The sequence below is a fragment of the Pinus tabuliformis genome, chromosome 5_2 (assembly GCF_031772625.1).
Source record: "Pinus tabuliformis cultivar Carrire ecotype Pingquan chromosome 5_2, CPIR1, whole genome shotgun sequence".
In the NCBI taxonomy this organism is placed as follows: Eukaryota; Viridiplantae; Streptophyta; class Pinopsida; order Pinales; family Pinaceae; genus Pinus; species Pinus tabuliformis.
In genome coordinates this window covers 470,351,052-470,363,258 of record NC_142306.1, presented here as the reverse complement: position 1 = coordinate 470,363,258, position 12,207 = coordinate 470,351,052, and the positions used below count along the sequence as shown (strand labels likewise).

At 45.0% G+C, this 12,207-nt stretch overlaps 1 non-coding gene across 1 annotated transcript; it reads right to left on the bottom strand.

Annotated features, from left to right (window-relative positions):
- Window positions 1-3,993: 3,993 nt before the first annotated feature.
- On the bottom strand, window positions 3,994-4,066 carry TRNAK-CUU (transfer RNA lysine (anticodon CUU)). The gene has a single exon. It is a non-coding gene; the product is annotated as a tRNA-Lys (tRNA).
- Window positions 4,067-12,207: the final 8,141 nt, after the last annotated feature.

Below are 12,207 nucleotides of genomic sequence, written 5' to 3'. Positions count from 1 at the left end.
TTCTCTGTTGGATGCGCCAAGAGAAAGTGAAACACTGGTGGCGCTGCGCTTCTGACAAATTTTCTGTGTTGTGAATTTCAAAAATATAAAAACTTCTCAAAATTTACCTAAATTTGGCATGGAGCACCACCATCAAGTGATTTGGTTGGCCAAAGAGGCTTCAGCGAACATTTTTCTCCCTTGTGTGGTTTTCTTTGTTGCCTAGCTCTGCCTTCTGAGGTGTCACTGCCTGTGTTTTCCTCCTCATCATACTCAAAAACACTTCCTCTATCCATGGTTTAATCACTCTCTTAGTTTGCACAATTTTGACAATGTATGAGATGAATGGTATGTGCAATGGCTTTTCTGAAAGAACTGATGAAGTTCCTCTCTCAAACACAAATACAAATCTTGGATTTCATTTTCAGGAGACGGAAGAAGATTCGTTTGCCTACCCATTTCTACGTTAAGCAAAAGGTAACTCATTATTTGATAAGCACTCGCAGAAGAATCTTGAGTCACTGGAACCCCATTCAAACCATGAAGGATTTCGATAAAACCAACTCTTTCGTTAGATAGAACCCTGGCTAGGAACTGAAATGGATCACTAGCAGGTTGTGCGAAGTGAATCAACCTTTTGTTCAATCCAATCATTTCTTCACGGTGATTTAGATACCAGATCATAGATTGATCTATAGATACAAATTTTTGATACTTAAAGGCTGCAGCACTTGCTAATCGCATTCTGAGAGAACCCTCATCCCCTTCTGGTGCTTTAGCATCAGATGCAAATACAATCAAACTTCGAGCCAAATCTCTTTCGTGAAAATGAAATACACCTGCACAGTAGATTCTACCCCGAAGTTCCATGAACGCAGGTAGATAAAATCGATAGCCTTGGTATGAACTCGCAAGAGTTAATACAAACTCTTCATAGCAAGCTCACTGCACCCGCATCACGAATTCCCTCATTAGCTTATCACAGCTTATCATAGCCTAAATACCTTCGTTGTTATTAAAGTAATAGACCCTCAATAGGTTAGATGCCTCTTGTAGATTCACCTTCGCTAGACTTCTCTTAATAAGAAGACCCACCTCTTCTAAGGTATCACGATTTTCCTTAATAAACTTCAATACATGAAAGTTGACCTCAAAGACTTGAGACTGTAGTGTATTCAATACATCGCACATACGCTTTGGATCATTCAACATGATATAGAAATGGCTATAGCTCTTAGAAGATAAGAGACGAAACCTATTATAGATGTCTCTCGTGAGTCTGCTTAAGTAACCACCTTCAATATCTGCTAAATTTGAAGGTACATCTACCTTAGATTTCCAAGGTAATGGCTCGTAAACCATGGGAAGATTGAATTTAATCGAAAGAAGACTTAAGTCAAAATTGCACATAGCATAGAAATTTAAGGGTATATAACCCTTACCCTTATTCTTAGAAATAGGTAATTCATCCGTATAGCTTGCTTCTGTTTTCAGAGTAATCAATTGTCTTTCCACCAATAACTCTACCAAGCTTACCCCAATAGCATAATGACTCATAGTCACTTTGCTTTTTTTCCCTTTTTTGAAAGAGCACTTATCATCTTGATGACCCGCAACTTTCTTCATTCCTAAATGAACAACTTGAACTCGTATTGCAGAATCTAGCTGTTGGATCAAAGTAGATACCCTAACGGTAGATAAATCCTGTACACAGTTGAACATTGACCCTAGTACATGAATCATGATAGCCTCCAGTGTATATTCACCAAACTTATGAATATAAGTTAAATCCGTTTCGGACAAGCCACACTTCTCCATTAGATGTACCTTAGCAGTAATCATATCTTGACCAATTAATTGTTTGATCAAGCCCGGAACACTTTTGAACACACTCTGTTCATCAAAATTCATAGTCAAATCTTCTATTTATTTCTGTAAACCAAACAAATATTCCTCGCTCAAAGCTCCCTCTTTCAAAAGGATTGATTTTGAGCCCATCAACAACTTGATAACTGCATCATGATAGAGAGTCACATTAGAAGTTTTAGAACTAGATATCAAATCAGAAATCTTGTTGTAGAAATTCTTCTAGAACAGCAACTCAATCGTTTGTGCCTGACTTGAATTATAACCACTTGAACTAGTAACCGAAGAAAATGGAACCATCCTGCATCTAGCTAGCATCCCATATATGAATGGAAGAACATTGACCCTAAAATATCTGTGATATGAGAAACCTGGAACTCTTGAAAAGATGTGTGAGGAGACAACTGGCGGAACAAATAAGTGAGCTGAAACCATTTGAGCCATGCATGGCCGGAGTTTGATAGCCCCTCCTTCAGGCCAAAGGTTTGTAGCTCCTCCTAGCTGGAAGCTTATAGCCATACTAGGCTTAATTTGGAAATTCCATATCATGTTAAAATTATATCCATTTATTTATATGCTCCCTCGACGTGTGAGGGGCATATGGTACTTGTAAATTGTGGGTGCGAGGGTCAACGTTAAGGCTAGTCGACAATGGGTGAGGGTCAAAGTTGAGGAGTGGGCAAATGTGTTTGAGGAGTCTTTGTATTTGTCCCTTGAAGCCTTTGGTGGCACCGTTTGATCGCCTTGAACCATGTGGTTGGGTGGCCCCATTTGAAGAGCCTCAAGGGGGACATATTTTGATAAGTCCCAATGCATCCCTGTGGGGATGGGGTGTGCCTTGAAAGGTGGTGGTGTCCCTGTTGGGGTTTGTGGTTCCATCCCCTAAAGTAACCCGTTAGGTGGGAGTACTGGTGGCATCCCAAACTATTTGTGGTGGGTTGTTGCATGCCCAACTTTTGTGGTGGGTTGTTGCATCCCATCCTTTTGGGGCATTGTCTCTCACTATCATCCCGTATATGACTAGCTAGCATCCCGTATATGAAGTGATGAATCCACCTGAAGTTCAGGGTGATGTCCAAGTGATCCTCTTGGCTAGCCATTGATTCTAGGGAAGCGTAATTAGAGAACAAAACCATTATGCTATATTTGAGCATGAAAATATCCTATGCCTGGGCCAGGCTTCTCAATCTCTTTAGGCGGGTTGGGATTTCAGGCCTAAGACCGCCTTTCATCGACTAAATCAAGGACGGAGTCACTCACTATTCATATGGTGAGGGTGCGTTATCACAATTGACTATCAAGGAGAGGGTTTTAATGCTCGCTCATCATATGGGTGAGGGACAAAGTCACTAACTATTCATATGGTGAGGGGCTCCCACTGAGACTCCCCATAACACACTACTCCCCGCTACGGCCTAGCATCACATATATGAAGTGATTCAAGGCCTAGTGTCACATCCTATGTATGCACATCATAACCAAGTGTAACAATAACATAACTATCATCCAGCCTTTCCTGTTGGTCGAGCAGCTCCCCTTTCAATCTCTCAACAACAAGGATCCTTACATTTCAGGCTCCAACATATGGGGACCACAATCTACCTGCAATTCCGTAGCTCTGAACTGCTTGCCCAGCGTTAGAGTACTACTTGTGTGAGAGTCATGCCACCTTCTGAACGAACTCTAATAAATACACCCTCCTAGTGGGGTCCTGAGCAACCATCCCTTATCTAGCTACCGCCCAGCTCATAGCTACTGCAGGTCATTTCTACCTACTTGTTGGGTCATTTCTACCCAAATCTTCGTAACCCCCACTAAAGATAGCTCTAGATACTAACCCTATCGGGCTAACTTAAGGTAAGCTCAGTTCAAGTGATTGGCCACTTCCTGTTGCCATACCCTGGATGGAAATCCTGGCTATTGGGAGCGACCATCCACCTCTCACTACACCCGATAACACCAGAGAGCCATTACTCCCCATGGAGAGGACAAGCTTTTGGGTTCAAAGATTTCCGAGGAAGCTTGCCAAAACCACGACCAGGCCAATTCACCCTATAGCTAGGGGACCTAAGAAGGAGGTGAATAGTCTTGCTCTAGTTCCGAACAGGACCTAACTTTGGGTCACTGTATGAATTAGTCAAGCAGGTGTGGGCTTAGCAGGAATTGAACCTGCGACCATTAGGTTAAGAGCATAATGCTTTACCAGCTGAGCTATATGCCCTTGCGACAAGGGAGACATATTTTGATGAGTCCCAGTGCATCCTTGTGGGGATGGTGTGTGCCTTGAAACGTGGTGGTGTGCCTTTTGGGGTTTGCGGTTCCATCCCCTAAAGTCACAAGTGAGTTGGGAGTACTGGTGGCATCCCAAAGGGTTTGTGGTGGGTTGTTACATGCCAAGCTTTGGTGGTGGGTTTTTGCATGCTAGCCTTCCTTTTCAGGCACTGTCTCTCGCTAGCATCCCGTATATGACTAGCTAGCAACTCATCCCGTATATGAAGTGTTGAATCCGCCTGAAGTGAAGGGTGATGGGAAAGAGATCCTCTTGGCCATCCATTGATTCCAGGGAAGTGTAATCAGAGATTATTCGATGAGGATTTGCTTACGGTGAGCATGCCCCAATGTGACCAAAGGTTTGGTGAAGGTGCGAAGTCGCTTGCTCGATCAAAGACAGAGCAAGACTTTATGTTTTGTTCTCTTTTTTTCAGAAGAAGAAAAACAAAGAGAACAAAACCTTGCTCAAAGAGCATGAAAATATTATATCATATATAGTAGCTGACCCGCTTACTTCTTGCTGACCCACTTATTGCCCCTGCCTGCTGACCCGCTTATTGCCTGCTAACCCGCTATCTCCTCTCCTAACCCACTTACTACTCTGATGCTGCTCCACCTACTATCTCCTCTCCTGACCTACTTACTGCACCTGTGGTGAGCTCCAGTATTGTAGCAATAATGCTACAACTCTTGGGGCTTCCTGTCTCTCATTTTATCAACCCGGTAGTTCGTACAAACTTGGAAGCGACGGTGCTATATGCACAAGTACTAGCTCTTGTCGCAGCTGTCACTTGGTCAGTTGGCACAAGTCCGCTTGGGCTCAAGCCAACTTCTATAGGCTCTCAGAAGAAGCTTGCTAATTGATGGACGAAAGCTATTCTCAAAGGAAAACTACTCTACTTGACAAAATGGACTGAAAGCAAATCAAAGCATGTAAACCTAGGAAACCCTAATTTAACTAGTCTAACCTCTATAATGCAAAGAATGTGAATGAAACCTCTACCAATGCTGTTGTTACCTCTAATAAGTGGAAATGCATGGATCTAAGCTACTTGCATCATAAAAGACATGATTTTGTAATTTTCCCTTAAGTGAATGGAATGATTGTGATTTTGTGCTAACTAGGGTTTGGTTGTGCAGATGGGATGGAGAAGGAAGGAAAGCGTGGGACAGGTTGGGGAGGCTAGGAGAGGTTCCTAGGGATCCTTAGCATCCATCCACAGAGGTTCCTCACATTCAGAAGCTCGACAACCGAGTGAGTGGCCTCCTACAGGAAGTCTGCAGGGGATCCTACAGGATACTCTGGTTTCTACAGGATGTCTACAAACGGCTACAACATGACCTACCGTGAGTGTTTGGCGTGATGGAGGAGTGATGAAATGGTAGGGGGAGATGTGTAAGGTAGGAATGAGGCTGGTGATGGCTGTAGAAGTGGAGGAATGGGGATAGGGAGTGAATGTAGGGAGTAGGTTGGAAGAGAGAGGGCTAGGTCAACGAAAGGGCTAGAGAATGGAAGTACGGGAGGAGTGAAAGACTTTGGGAGATGACAGAGCAGAGAAGAGGTCAAATATGTGTTTGCAGGTGTGATCAAGGTGGATGACGAAGTCATGGAACGAGAGAAAGCATTGTAGATGAAACAAATGCTTGTGACTGTTACCAAACCGAAAATGCATTAACCTAAACTACCTGTGCTTGTAAATTCAATGAACAACAATCCAAAACGCGAAGGAGAATGTGCATGAAGCTGTGGTAAAGGAGTGTGGTGCAGGTGTGAATCATGTGGAAGCATCTAACATAACGTGACTGTGTTTGCAGCAATCATGAAATAAAGAAATGTGTATTTTTGGTGGTTAGTCATGGACTGCACCCCAATCCCAAATGAGATGGCAGTGAGCCTTAACAACCTTTTTGCTGGAGCTCCAATAGATTATATCTATCCTCTGCTAACCTAAGCAACTGGAAACAAATTCACCATAAGTAAATCCTATCTAAACTCATGAAAGAAAACTAATTTAACAACCTGTAATTCAAATTGCATGTGAAAATGAAAACTCAAAGTGCTGAAATGAAATGGAAACAACACTACAGCAGAGGGGATCTATGGCTCTCAGGTTGGGCCCTAACCTGAGAGCTATAGTCTCCTTAAGAAAACTCAGAGCTAGATCAAAATCTACCTTCTTTATTCATAATATGATGTTATGCCAAAACTGGCTTACAACAAGAACTAACACCGAGCAATGCTCCAAAATTACAATAGTAATGCGAAAGTTTTTAACAACCTATCAAAGGCTATGACCTCTATACTTATGAAAAACAGTGATCCAACAAGTGTCCTTGATTTTAGGAGCTCGGCTGTCCAACTAGAGTTTAACTACTGATCCTGTAGGACAGTCATAAGTGCTGTTCCTGTAGAACAATTGTAACTGCTATTCCTGTAGAACAACTGGCTGCTTCTAAGCTCGGAGGGGAGATGGATTGGAGCTCGGAGTTCTTGGTGGGAATCACGAGGAATGTCCCCAAGACCGTGGACATCCTCTCCTAAACCAGCAGTGCCACCTCCTTGTCTCCTTGTCTCCTTTTCACGTGGCCTTTTCTCCCTTTTAATGCAAAAACCTGAAATCATAATGCATTAGTCACGTATATAAAGTGTCTACCCTTCTTCCTGCAAACAACATGAATAAACTAAGAAATGCATGCATAAGCAATAAAAAATGAATGGTTTGAGCGAGTATAATAGGCCAAAATGAGCCCAAATTGTACCAAAATTGGGGCTCATCATCACCCCCCAGCTGAACCATTTGCTCATCCTTGAGCAACCTTGCTCCTGCTCCTTGTCCTTGGCCGAGGACTCGGGACCAGAACAGGCTCTTCCTTTTCTGCTTTTGATGGCCCTGCCTTCTCTGCCCCTGGTGGTGACGAGGGTGATGCTCCCTTCCCCTTTCCTATTTCCTTGAGTCGGGCTTCGGAGGGCGACTGGCCTATCTTTCGTGTCTAGGAAGTTATTTTTGGGCTCCCCTTTTCGGGGGTGGCTGATGTTTTAGAGGGGGTCCTTGCACTGGGTGAAGTAGGGACATCCCCTGAAGTGGTTTGGCTACTGGGTGGAGGCTGTGGCTTGCCCGTGGTCATCCTCTTGCTTCTCCTGGCTTCAGATGGTAAAGGGGTCTCCCTCTCCCTTTTCTCTTTCGGTTTTGGAGGTGTGTTGAGGGCAGCCAGTGCCGCTGCCGCCTCCTTTTCGAGAATTCGAACCTTCTCTTTCCTGCGTTTTGCTCTCTCGGAGCTCCTTGTAGAGGGCCCCTCCTTTTCAGATTTCGGGCTTCCTGTGGAAGACCCTGCTTTGCCCGCTTCCGGGCCTCCTGTAGAAGATTCTTTCTTTGTCTTCGGACTCTCTGTAGGAGGCTGTTTCTCAATGACTTTCGGGCCTCTTGTAGAAGCCCCTCTTTCCAATCTCGGGCTTCTTGTAGAAGCCCCTGTCTCTGTCTTCGGGCTTCCTGTAGAAGCCTGTGGTTGCACTTTCGGGCTTCCTGTAGAAGCCTTTGTCTCCGTTTTTGGGCTTCCTGTAGAAGCCTGTTCTCCAACGATTTTCGGGCTTCCTGTAGAAGCCTTGGTCTTTGCTCTTGGGCTTCCTGTAGAAGCCTGCTCCTTACTGATCTTCGGGCTTCCTGTAGAAGCCTTTGTCTTTGTTTTCGGGCTTCCTGTAGAAGCCTGTGTTTGTGTTTTCGGGCTTCCTGTAGAAGCCAATTTTTTCTTTCCTGTAGACACAGGTGTCTCCACTTCCGCTTGCTTGCCTGCTGGAGTTTTGCTTTTTGCTTTTGTTGCAGGTGCTGTTGAGGTACTTGGGCTGACGTGGGCCACCTCTGCTTTGTCCATTCTGCTCTTCATCCTCTTTTCCCTTGCTGACAGGATAGGTGTGCCACCCTTTTCTTTGTCCTTCTTTTCCTCAGCCACTGCTTCCTTGTCTTCACTGCTGGAGGAGCCACTATCTTCGATCAACATTTTAATGTCCCCATCTCGTGTTAGATTCCTAAATGACTCCCAGGAGAGGGGAACTTTATACGAGTGCAGTGCATCCTCCACAAGCAATTTTATTAACCCATGGTGGGCTATCTGATCAGGTATGCCCTCTCGTAGCTTTGTAGCACACTCCATTAAGGACTGCAGGAGATAATAAGGGATGCTCAGCTTTTGCTCTACAGGAAGGTCAATTCGGTGCCTCAACTCAGTGAGTAACCGAAAGTGGTATGCATACACGATGCTGAACCGGCCTTCACAAGTAATATATTTCATGATTTGCAAACTGACTTCATTCCAAGGTGGTGATAAACTCGTTCTTCTTACCCCATTTTTATCATCCGAGAATTCTTCCTCAGGTGGAAAGAATTCTTTCTTTGCTTGCTGGCTCTGCTTCCGCTCTTCTTTATCCCACGGCAGACCCATGGGCAGTTCTGTGATTCGACTTATATGCTCTCGGGTGAGTTGGAGGCTGAGACCTCTGAAGCTTACTGTGGTCAGTGTCTAGGATTTAGGCTTCAATGCCTGCAAGAATTCCTCGGCTACTTCATCATCGTAGCCCTGCAGCTTATCACAAAAAGGCATCCATTGTGCTCTGGTGAAGAGCTCTACCACTGCGGGATTTCTCCTTAATTTGGTGGAATATGTGGGTTCTCGCCTGATAAATCCACTTGGCATGATGCACAGTTTTCTTAACCGGAGGTGGTGATGGTGGAGGAGTGTGAAGTTTTGGTGACAGAGTGCAGAACAATGCGTATAATCCACAAAATTTTACAACACAGTCTAACTACTTCAACATTCCTGTAGAATGACAGTATAGGCCTATAGACAACAATTTCACCACTTTCTCTATACCCAGACAGTAACTGACAATTCTACCACCTTACATGACTATTTTCATGAGAAGTACAGGGTTACCTCGTTACTCGGCCACCTTTTTGACGTGAACACCCGCGTTCCTGTCGAAGACTGCGTTCCTGTAGACTGCGTTCCTGTAGAACTGTGTTCCTGTAGGAGCAGTGCGCAAATTTCCGAGAGGACTGCAATTGGACCGCGGTTGAGGTGCGCTTCACTGGTGTTCTGGTAACCAACAGCTCGGCGTATCAAGGTGCAGAGCCGATCGGAATAGCCACTCGAGTTCGAAGTGGTGGTTGATTGAATGCATGTCAAAATCTAGCCGATTAGATTTTGAATCGGCGCGATCCGTGGCGCGGGGGACAGCTCATCCCCCGCCGGACCGTTGAGCGACGTCATCAACCACTCACTGGCGTATTCACTTGCTGCCGCATTCATTCCCACAGATCTGCCGCCGCCTTTTTCTGCTGAACTCATTCCCACGGATTCTCACGTGCGTGCTGCTGATTTTTTCGTGACCGCCACCCGAACATTCGACTATACCATAACTAGCCGACGTGGCCAGTCAACTGGCCATACGGCTGCTCAACCATTCACTCTTACGCCATGCAAACAAATCAAAGTAATATTCATGCGATTTGATGGAGAGAAGGTTGAGACACTTACCTGCACGCGTCTGCACACGATTTTCAGTTTTTGGACGACGGATCTACCTGCTGCATGCGGCTTACACGGACCCGGAGGCTCATGGTTACAGGTTGCTGACGCTGGAGTGGATGGTTTTGCTTTCATGCGCCCGCGTTTCATCTCGGATGGCGGTGCTGTGGATGGTATTCACTCGAGCAGGTTGAACTGTTACAGGATCCCCGCGAGGGGTCTCGTCACAGTCCTTTCTCCTTGGGTGCATGCTGCACGCTGGCGGTTCTGGCTTCTCGATCATGATCCCAGCGCTCTTGATGCATATGGTATGAGATCTCGTCATTTGTTACCTTTGGAATTGGCTTGCCTGCGAGAACTCATCGATTTTCTTTGTGGGTGCAGGGACTTGGCCGCATATCGACACGGGTGGTGGAGCAAGGTAACAGCGTCGTGCATGGGCCCAAAAGAGGCTTGCATGCGTCCACACCAACCCGTAGTCATCAGATCTTCTCATGAAACGCATTCTGGGCCGTTCTAAGCTTCTACAGGAAGTTTCATGTAGAAATACAGAGCTTCCTGTAGACAGGCAGCTCTTCCTGTAGAAATACAGAGCTTCCTGTAGACAGGCAGCTCTTCCTGTAGAAATTTGCACCTTCCTGTAGAAACTCGCACCTTCCTTTAGAAAATCTGTCTTCCTGTAGGAGACTCAATTTATAATGAAAGTGCACATACCTTGAAGAACATAAGAATTCTTGGAGGAGGTGCTGGTGAGGTGTCCTGGCTGCATGATAAGGACTTTTGGCCTTGAGTTGAGAGGCTTCCTCTCCTCCATAGAACACCTGAAATCTGCATGCAAATTTCACGTAATGACTTATTGATCTTGTATTTTTTCCTTTTTTTTTTTTGTTTTTTTTTTTGAAAGATAGCAGGGGCGCCTCAATGAGGTTTTCACCCCTACCACCTGCCTTAAGCGCCTCAGAGAGGTTTTCACTCAAGGATCTTTATCTCTTTTTTTTTTTTTTTTTTTGGAAGATAGCAGGGGCGCCTCAATGAGGTTTTCACCCCTACTACCTGCCTTGGGCGCCTCGGAGAGGTTTTCACCCAAGGATCTTTATTTCTTTTTTCTTCTTTTTTATTTTTTCCTTTTTCTCTTTTTTCTTTTTTCTTTTTTCTTTTTTCTTTTTTCTTTTTTCTTTTTTCTTTTTTCTTTTTTCTTTTTTCTTTTTTCTTTTTTCTTTTTTTTCAGATCTTCTTTCAGGGTGTGCTGGAGGCAGAGGCAGAACCCTTCTCTATGACCAATACAGATTTCTCCATACTTTTGATAAACTCTTGTCTTGAGATAGGTCTCCTATAGATCTTCAATCGATGCCCATTTACAAGCATGGGAATGGCTTCCTCATCAATGGTTTGAATGAGGACAGATCCATTGTCATGGCATTGTTCCACTACATACGGTCCCAGCCATCTGGTTCTCAACTTCCCCTTGAAGTCTTTGAACCTGGAGTCATACAACAAGGCCCAATCTCCCGGCTGAAATTGCTTGTCATGGAGATGTTGGTCATGCCACACCTTCCTCTGAAGTTGAACCACTTTTGAGTGAAGGAGGGCCTGCATGCGGTGCTCATCCAGGCCATTCAGCTGCAGCAGCCTTTCTTATTGTGCATGGCTGAGATCTAGGTCCAGCTGAGCTGCCATCCTCAAAGTGTTATACTCAAACTCAATGGACAGCAAAGCTCTCTTCCCATAGACCAGCTCATATGGTGTGAAACCGGTGGTGGTCTTCCAAGTGGTGTTGTAGGCCCATGTGGCCTCAACCAGGCGATCTGCCCAATCTTTTATGCTGCTGCTCACCACTTTGGTCAAGATCCCTTCTAATGCTCTGTTGGTGACTTCCACCTGCCCATTTGCTTGAGGATGATAGGGAGTGGAAGTCCTATGCTTGATCTTGTGATGAGCTAGGAGATCTTCAACCAGGTTGGAGGTGAACTGGCTCCCTTGATTGGTGACTAGCTCTCTTGGGTAGCCAAACTTGTAGAAGATGTTCTCTCTTAGGAACTCGACCACTTTCTCTTCTGTTGCTGCCTTGATTGCTTTGGTCTCTGCCCACTTTGTTAAGTAGTCAGTACACGCAATGATGTAGGATCTTTGCCTCGAAGAGGGATTGATTGGACCCACAAAGTCCATGCCCCACTTCTCAAATGGCTCAAGAGTCACTTGAAATTGGAGAGGCATCTCATCCCTTTGGGTCAGTTTCCCCATTCTTTGGCATTGGTCACACTGACTGACATATCTTCTGACATCTTGATGAAGTGTGGGCCAATAGTAGCCTGCCTGCAGGATCTTAAAGGTAGTTCTCTTTGCTGCAAAATGCCCTCCACAAGGCCCATCATGAAAAGTGAGGAGGATATCAAAGACTTCCTCCTCCCTTACACAACGACTTAAGATCTGATCGGGGCCAATTTTGAACAGGTTGCCCCCGATCCAAGTAAATGAGGCACTTTTTCTGATGATTCTGCTCCTCTTTTGAAGAGAGGTGTGGAGGGAACTGAGCTGAAACAAGGTAGTTTGCTATATCAGCAAACCATGGAG